Source organism: Mus caroli, chromosome 3 (assembly GCF_900094665.2).
Source record: "Mus caroli chromosome 3, CAROLI_EIJ_v1.1, whole genome shotgun sequence".
In the NCBI taxonomy this organism is placed as follows: Eukaryota; Metazoa; Chordata; class Mammalia; order Rodentia; family Muridae; genus Mus; species Mus caroli.
This window is the reverse complement of record NC_034572.1, coordinates 111644222-111654104: the sequence shown is the minus strand read 5'-3', so window position 1 is coordinate 111654104 and position 9883 is coordinate 111644222.

The window sequence follows — 9883 nt, the reverse complement described above, 5'->3', positions numbered from 1 at the left end:
CACACACACAGAGTGTGTGTGTGTGTGTGTGTATGTATACATATATATATATACACACACATACATAAATGAAAATATTTGAAAAGAGTGTGTCTGCTTTTCCAGACTGTATTTAACAAGCTGTCATTTTTATTAGGTATTTTCTTCATTTACATTTCAAATGCTATCCCAAAAGTCCCCCATACCCTCCCCATCCAATCCCCTATCCACCCACTCCCACTTCGTGGCCCTGGTGTTTCCCCGTACTGAGGCATATAAAGTTTGCAAGACCAAGGGGCCTCTCTTCCCAATGATGGCCGACTAGGCCATCTTCTGCTACATATGCAACTAGAGACATGAGCTCTGGGAGTACAGGTTAGTTCATATTGTTGTTCCACCTATAGGGTGGCAGTAATAAGTTGTCTTATATTACACTAACCAGCTTATGTTTTTCTTCATTTATTCTCCTGAGTAGATGTATATTTGTTATTTTCTCAATGCTGAAAACTTAGATTAATAATTAGACACTCAAAAATGTTAAGTGACTTGGCCTGAGATAGAACTCATAGGCAAGGACTAAAAGACTTGGAACCTAGAACTCCCACCTATGACAGGCAGCAGAGAGGAAAACAAATATCACAACAGGCTGTCACAGAGGCAGAGTAGAAGAATGAAGAAAGAAAAGAGAGATAAGGAAGTGACATCTGAGCACTATTTGTGGAGAAAGTCAGCTGAAACTAGATTGGAAAAATGATTGGATGATAATCAAAAATGGACAGAAAACATTTGTGGGGAGACCTTGAAATGGAACAGTGTGGAATAAGAAGCACATGCTAACAGAGTGTGCGATTTATTACTGTAAGTCATACATGTACATGAGTTGTGAACGTCAAAGTGAACTATCTGTGGAGATCAAGGGAACTAATGGAATTACAGGTGGGTGAGGTGAAATGTGGGGGCAGGATATGGAGGAGGGATGTGCTCAAAGTACCTTATATATTTGCATGGAAATGCCGTTAACTAAGATGAAACCTTGTATCATGGCAGAGGTTGGGGGGGTCACAAGGTACAGGTGAAGGAAATGGAAGACCGTGAGGAGTTGAGTGCTGAAGGCTAGGAGAAAGATGCTAAGTTCAGAATGGAAGTGTCGCAGATAGATTGGATATGAGGCTTGGTGTCATGATGGAGGCCTTTGCACTCCCTGCAAGGAGTTTGGTGGGCAGCAGAGGACTGGATAGAATGTTATTCACAATTGACAGATGAAGTCAGGCTATGATTTAGGATGATTTTACGTCACTATCTGGAGGCAGGAGAAAGTAGAAAACCAAAGATGATAGTCCCTAAAATACCTTTCAGCCTGAAGGTAAAAAACCCTCACCTCAGTCGAAGTATATGGAAGGCTGGCAAGATAGTCAGTAATAAATTTGCCTAATAAAGGCAAGGCTTTGGGTTCCCTTGTCAGCATCCTAAAGAAGCAAACTCTCAAGGCTAGAGGCTCTGAAGAATAGGAGGTGTACAGTCGAGGTTTGCCATAAGATAGCTATCCTCATCAGCGGGCAATCTAGTCTGTGCATAATAATGAAGTCTACTCTGGGTAAGACTGCAGAAGCACAGGGCTTAAGCAAGCTGGGGAGTAAATCTCCTGGCCAGTTTTCTGCAACCAAATTATAGAACGAAGTAAGCTTCCTTTCTGCTTCTGTGTGTGTAGTGTTAGGGGCTTTGCACACATGCGCATCAGCAGCTCTGCTTCCTCTGGTGCTCAAAGCTCTTGATCTTGTGTCACTTCTGCCCCCAACACTTCATTCACTGCATCTAATGGCACTGGTATTTAGAGGACCAGGCATATCCACTCATTGCCTTGGAGCTTCTCCTAAATGTAGTATAATTTAAATATGCAAATATATTATATAAACATATATATGTGTCTATGTGTGTATATATGTGTGTGTGTGTATGTGTGTGTGTATATATATATATATATATATATATATATATATATATATAGAGAGAGAGAGAGAGAGAGAGAGAGAGAATATATAGATAGAGAGATCCACTCTGATATTTCTTTTTTGTTGTTCATGCAACAACTCTATGGTTAAAGACTGACATAGTGCCTGTTAACCCAGTTCACAGTAAAGTACCTGAACTGTAAAGAGTTTTGGTGACATGTCAAAAGTCATCATGTGTACCATTCTTTAGGGAAATCAGTGACATACTTTTGTGTACCTCAAGAACTTTTCCTAACATTATGCTACCTCATGGGGGAAATTTACCCAATTTTGAACCCTACAATTCTGTCTGTCTTGTACTTCCATATTTGTGTTCTTCATTGTGTTCTGTCAAGCTGTTCCCTAGAAGATTCAAGAATTCACAATGTTGCCTCAGTGTTTGCAGAAGAACATCTTCTGAGCAATGGGGACTTAACCTGCCAGAAAACCTACCTTTCCCTTTTTCTTGCTTTATACATGGAAGCTCTCAGGACAAAATTGCCTTTTGAAACATTGGAAACCACTGTTTCAAGACATGCCATTGCTCCATGTAGAGTACAGTTCAATATATGTGACTCAGCTGCTCTGTATAAGAAAGAAATAATTTCTCATCAAGAGAAGTGGAGCCCATTATACCCTTGAAATAATTTCAGTTAGAAGCTTAAAAAATACTATCCATCCTTAACCTTCACTGACTAAAGAGTCTCAAATCATAGTATTTATTAATATTTTGTCTAGGAGTCTATCACTTTGTGATTTTACATTGTACCACAAAGACAAAACCACATCAAGCTAATTTTCACCTTCAATCTAAATGAAAGCCTTCAGACAGTCTGCTGATGTATACAGATGTAGTCAGTTCATAGTATCTGAGGATGCCCTGTAATTGTTCAGTTAACACTATTATCTCATAGCAGAAAAGCTCTTGCTCAATGGAACCCTAAGATATAAAGTTCACACTACCCAGTTAATACAGAAACCATGTTCTCAGATGTTTTTCTGAGCATTGCTTCTCCTCAGCTGGCAAGCTAGTGCATCCTAAATCAGTTCTTGATGCTGTAGCTCTTTCTCTTGTCATCAAAGCCACCTTCTCTTTTTCGTCTTGACACCTTAACTCTTGAGTCTTCACCACTCTATTCCAAGGTCTAGGGTGCTATCTTGAATCAATGGCACCAATAGATCTGTCTTGTCTGATGACTTGTGAGCTTGTGTTTGGTCGAGGGTCAGAGAAGAAGTCAAAGTTTCCCAGGCTTCTTTCTGGGACTCCTATGAGCTGGGTGAACCAGTAAAGTGAAAATCACATGTCCTGTTCATCAGATTTCTTTTTTCTGTTCTCAGTCCAGGGATTTCTATCTTCACTTTTCGGTGTACCCTGGATGTGTAATCACTTCTAACATATTAGACAATTGTATTTGCTTGAGCTTTCCCACATCTTGATAAATGGATACTTTAAAAGCCTTTTCTATAATTAACCACTCAGAGAGTGACCTCAGTGTGGAACATCTTTCCACTGAACTTCTGGTGTGACTTGTAGGTGATGCCATTTACACCACAGACAGCTACTTCTCATCTGTCGGCCTCCAACATGTTGTGGGAACTATTGAATCCTTACAATGTTCAGCACAACTCAGGTAATGTTTATGTAGGCATATCCAAGCATGTTTAACAAAAGTTATTAACAAGTTTGTGAGATATATTAGGTGGTAAAGTCACTTGCTACCAAGCTAAATCATAACCTAAGATCCATCATCAGAACCCACACAGTAAAAAGAGAGAACCAACTTCCTCAAGATGTCCACTGCATGAAGTTGAGCACCTCATACTCTCTGCTTTCTGCTCTCATACGTGCATGCAAGCAAGTTAGTAAAAGTCATCTTAAAATCTTAGGTAAAGATTATCTAAATAAAATAGCCAAATAATGGGGGAGACAATGCCCCTGGCCAACTCTTGTCACCAAATATATCTTTCAGTGCCAGGATTGGATTTTATGTAACTGTGATGTTTACCAAATGGCCCCATAGGAATCTCTCAATAATTCAAGTTGTTGCCAAGACTATAGGTTGTTCTCCACAAACTAAAATCAAGGCCCCATATGGGATTTCCCAATATTAGGCTTCTATATTGAACATGGATATTTCAAGCGAGTACCTACATAGAGCCTTAACCCCTCTGTTCCAGTGCATTGTTACAGGAAAGTATTCTGCACATTATCAAAAGATTAGCATAAACAACAAGCCAGGCATAAACTCTTCATGAAAAATAGTGTGCTACTTGCAAGATATGCTAGGGTAATATTGGCATAAATCTTGTGGGAGTATTCAACCAGTAACTGATTTGACTTAAGGCCCAGTCCACAAAATGTAACCCATACTCAATACCTCTTGTGTGACCAAGAACCTGAGACTACATAAACACGGTCCCTAGGGTAAAATCAAATTATACTGTCCTAAAATGATTCTTAGTGATATTCTGTTATACTCATAGATGAATCCCTTGTTCAGCGATGTTGGAGACGCTTCTTCTTGTAACAGGTGGGAACAAACCTAGAGACCAACAACTTGATATGACACAGAGCATGAGAGGTCTTAGAACACTCAGCTCTAAATGGGATGTGTCAATCAAATCCCTCCTCTCAGAGTTCAGGAAAATAATTATAAGAGCCAGAGGCAATGGAGGACACCAAGAAAGCAAGATCCTCTAAATCAACTATGAACTCACAGAGACTGAACCAGCATCCACAGGCCCTGCACAGGTCTGTACAAGGTCTTCTATGTATACATTATGCCTTTCAGTTTAGTATTTTTATGGAATCCTTGACTGTGAAAATGAATAGATCTCTGATTCCTGGGACTTTTCTTTGGCTCTTTCCTTCTGTTGGTTTGTGCTGTTCAACTTCACTGTGATAGTTTTTGTTTTATCTCATTATATTTTATTTTGCTATATTTTTAAGTGAATGAATGAGTGAGTGAATGATTGAATACTTAGTCACTAGGGTAAAGGGTAGTAACTAACTGTCATTATCCCTATTGGAAGAAGGAAAAAAACCTTTCTCCAATGGAGTGACACTAGGTATATCAACCACTCCAGATAGGCCTTATGTTCAGAAGTGATTGACAAACATAAAATGGACTCCACAGGTTTTCCCTTTAGTATGTTTTTTTGTTTGTTTGTTTTCATGCATGTGGTTTTATTAGGTTACCATTTGGTGGGGTCTTGTTTGGTTTGGTTGGTTTGGTTTTCTTCCTTTTGGGTGTTGTTATATTTTTTTTTCTTGGTTTGGTTGCTTTATTAGGATTCTGTCTTTGTTTTTTGTTTGTTTTGGAGAAAGATCTTAACATTAGGTGGGTCAGAAGAGGGAGAGGATCTGGAAGGACTTGGGGGAAAGGGGAAGAATATGATCAACATATATAAATTTAAAATTCTTTTAAATAATAAAAAGAAAAAAATCTTAGACTAAATCTTAACTGCACTCCAACTACATGAACATGTCATTTCCGTTGTGAGCTTAGAGCAAAAACATGTATGACCTGGTTCAGTGTCTCAGACTTATCACCAACTGAGATAGACTTTGTCACCGTGAGTTTGAAGTGCATGGCAGAGAGTAAGTGCTTAGAGTTTAGTGAACAAATTGATGGTTCTGTTTACTTCCTATATGAACCTAGATATAAAAAAAAAAGTGGGACAAAATAAATACAATATGTTCTTTTGTTTTCTTAATTTCAGCAATCCATATTCCTCTTTTGACACTAATTTTTGAAACAAGAGAAATGTGTTAATTACAAATGATCACATAGATAAAGGAAATCCATTAAACTAGAGACCAATAATCTACATAAGATTTAAATGTCTTTTACAAACCTGTAACTTTTTATTAATATAGGAAATGCCACATATTTTAGTTTCTTAGACATTTTAAGAAATCATATACATATACATGCTAACATAAAATTATAGTATACCTATTATATGCTATTTTAAAATATGGGGAATATTCTAAGAATCAACACATAAAATTTCTGTCCCTGTGGAATTTACATTCATGAAGGGGGGTAGAGGAAAGGAAGGAGAGGAGGAGAGAGGCAAAGAGAACAAACAAGAGTTTATAGTGAGTAAGTTACAGACAATTACTGAGGGAAAAACCAAGAAATATCAAGGCTTGCTTCCTCTGTAGGAGGAAAGTCACCACCATATTTGTAACAAAGTAACAGTTGATGTACTTTTGAAATGAGAAGAGAGTATTTTCACTGATAGGAACATTACCTTACAAGTCAGCCACTTGTGTTCAAAGTGTGTGAAGATTGCTTTTCTTACAAAGAAACCCAATCTGGGTTGTCTTTGCCCAAAACAGAAAATATGTACCCAATGGCAGCATTTGGGTTATAAAATATGATGGATAGCCTTCAGTGTCACCTTGACTGGAGATTTACTTCTCGGATGACATCACTGTTGAAATAAAAAGGAGAAATGAAGAAGACAATCAGCCCAGCTTCCTGAGTGTGAACCCAATGTGCCTAGTGGCTCTTGCTCCAGTTGCATAGCTGGAGGGCCATGTGCATCCCCTTCTTATCCATAGACTATTTCCTCAAAGTAGAGCAAAATACATCCTTCCTTTCTTAACTTGTTTTGGAAGTTGAGTGTTTTGTCACTGAAATGAGAAAACCAATCTATTCAGAAGAGAGATTATTTCCAATTCTAAGAAGGGGTAAAGTGTCCACACTTTGGTCTTCGTTCTTCTTCAGTTTCATGTGTTTTGCAAATTGTATCTTATATATCGGGTATACTAAGTTTCTGGGCTAATAACCACTTATCAGTGAGTACATATCATTTGAGATCTTTTGTGATTGTGTTACCTCACTCAGGACTATGCCCTCCAGGTCCAGCCATTTGCCTAGGAATTTCATAAATTCAGGGATCCATCCCATAATCAGCTTCCAAAAGCTGACACCATTGCATACATTGCTGATAGGACCCTGATATAGCTGTCTCTTGTGAGACTAGGCCAGGGCCTAGCAAACACATACGTGGATGCTCACAGTCAGCTATTGGATGGATCACAGGGCCCCCAATGGAGGAGCTAGAGAAAGTATCCAAGGAGGTAAAGAGATCTGTAACCCTGTAGGTGCAACAACATTATGAACTAACCAGTACCCTGGAGCTCTTGACTCTAGCTGCATATGTATCAAAAGATGACCTAGTCGGCCATCACTGGAAAGAGAGGCCCATTGGACATGCAAACTTTATATGCCCCAGTACAGGGGAACGCCAGGGCCAAAAAGTGGGAATGGGTGGGTAGGGGAGTGGGGGGGTGGGTATGGGGGACTTTTGGTATAGCATTGGAAATGTAGTTGAGGAAAATACGTAATTAAAAAATATTTTTAAAAAAACAGAAGAGAGATTAGTGAGTAGTTGCAGTACTCATAATTTTAAGGATATTTCAAAAATTCCTTTTGACTTTCTTTTGAAATCACAATTTTGATACAACTTTCTATGATTTTATGAAGGTAACAATGTTATCCAAATGTGTTACTGACTCTCACTTCAGAGAATATGATCATGGACTTACTTTGTCTCTATCTTCAGTGGAAGCTTCATAATGTTGATTTCTAGTCTCCTAGTGGCCTGATAGAACCTCAGATGTCCAGTGGATACAGTGCCATATGTGTGAACTATATACCTACAAAAATTAAGAAGGTATGCATATATATATGCATATACACATATATGAAACATACACAAATACATACATATATTTGCCGTTCCTGATGCTCAAGAATCCTTGGTAGAAAATAATTGCTCTCTCTTTTCAGAAAAGTGTGTTTGTGTGTTTCTCAAAAACTTGAGTTCACAAATGAGAAAAATGTATCTGTTTTATTTCTATAGTGATTTGGTCTTTGCAATCAGTATCCAACCAACTTACTGCAATCCTAGTTTCATAAGAATAATCTTATAAATCTTAGACTAATTACCAAGGAAAAGCCTCCAAACCTTTTTCTTTTTATTCAAATTAAATTTCATGCTACCAAGAAATTTCCAATTTATGTGTGGAAGAGTAATAAATGGCTTAAAATTATACAATGTTGTAATACTTAGAAGGCATGCCACCCATATATTTCAGAGAATATATATATATATATATATATATATATATATATATATATACATATATATATATAGGCACCTCTCATGCTTTAGATCATCAATATAAAAATGTTTCTTTCCCCCCTTTTTTTAAAGAAACATATACATTCTCTGACAATGTCACACAAATAATGTCAATCTGAAAAAGAGATGACATAACTTATTTAATGTTCCAAAGTATAATTACCCCTGAGAAAAATCTCTGTCTAAATATATATCATTAGTTTTCTCAACCAAAGGCAAAGCCCTGAAAGTAGTCTTACAAAATGTATTTTTATATGAAAAAGATAAGTAAATAACATCTCCTGTGCTTTTAATGAAGTCGAATTGCTGAGTCTGAATACATTCACACACATCTGTCTTTTAGGAACCTAATCAGAATCCACAGGCCCTTGGGAAAAGATCTATATATATATATTATATTATCACGTTTGTAATTACCCAATATTTGCTATACCTATAGCTTTTTCAAAAAGGAGATAAAAACCTTTAAATGGAAAGCATAAATAACCATCACTCGTTTTTGATGTATTGAGGAAGGTGTTTTGTTTTGTTTTCTGTGGCTATAATAAAATACCCATGGCTATACGCCTTATAAGAAGTTTGTTTTTGGTAACTGTCCTGGATATTCAAATGCTTGGAACTAGGAACCACTTGATTCTGGTAAAGGCTTCACTGTAAATACCATTTTGGTGAGAGAAAATATGGGAGTTCTTTTTACCTAATTTTCCTTGAATGCGAACTAACAAACTCTTAGAAATCAAGATCAGTTCTTTCCCAGATTAGAAGACCCCCTGACATCCGCACCTGTATTTGGCCCCAACTCTTACTTGACACTACCAGACTGGGAGACCAACTGTCTGGTGCCTTGTGCAGATAAATGCTAAAAGAAATGTTACAGGAGGAGAGGTTGAACAGTGTTGGTAGTGGTCGGAGGGTGGAGCCAGATTGCTGGATATATTTAGCTGGAGATAAAAAAAAAATTAAGGGAAGTAAGTAGAAATTCCTTCTTCCCTTTTACAAAGTAAGAGGTAACAATAGATTGCTAGTGAGGAGATGCCCTTCATGTCACCAGAACACTCATTTCTTAAAGGAGAAAGAAAAAGTAAGGTCTCACTGTAAGTGCTACAAGATCTGATGGGGTGATTTCTAAGAATTCTCATCCCATTCTTGGGTCTAAGATGTTAGGAGACACACTCAAGACCCAAAACTGAATACTAAATTTGGGTACAACAAGGAACTTCCAATTTCACAAGCAGTTACACAATTTAGGTTGCCTTTTGCTAAATTGGTTGAAGTAGTTCAGAAGACTGACATTGTGTGTTTTAGATGTGTGGAAATGTGGTGAGATGGGTCAAATGGTCAGGAAAGTGGTGGGGAATTCGTGCTGCATGTATGTGTGCCTATGCATACATGTGAATCCCTGAGAATTAGAGACTTCTGTTGAAACACAAACTCAGTGTGCATCATGCAGGGCCCTTCACATCCTAAACAACTTATAGGCGACAGGATATAGAAGCTGCCAAACCTTCTCGAAATCTTTTAAGGGTACCATCTCAACTCCTTCTTCTCATGTATTAAGTCCATTCACCTGATGGGAATACATGTTTCATCTTCCTGCTGCAGCACAGTAGAACTGCATTAGAACTCAAGAAGGTGGACTCCAGAAAGTCAAATAACCCCATTAAAAAATGGGGCTCAGAACTGAACAAAGAATTCTCACCTGAAGAATACCAAATGGCAGAGAAGCACCTGAAAAAATGTTCAACATCCTTAAT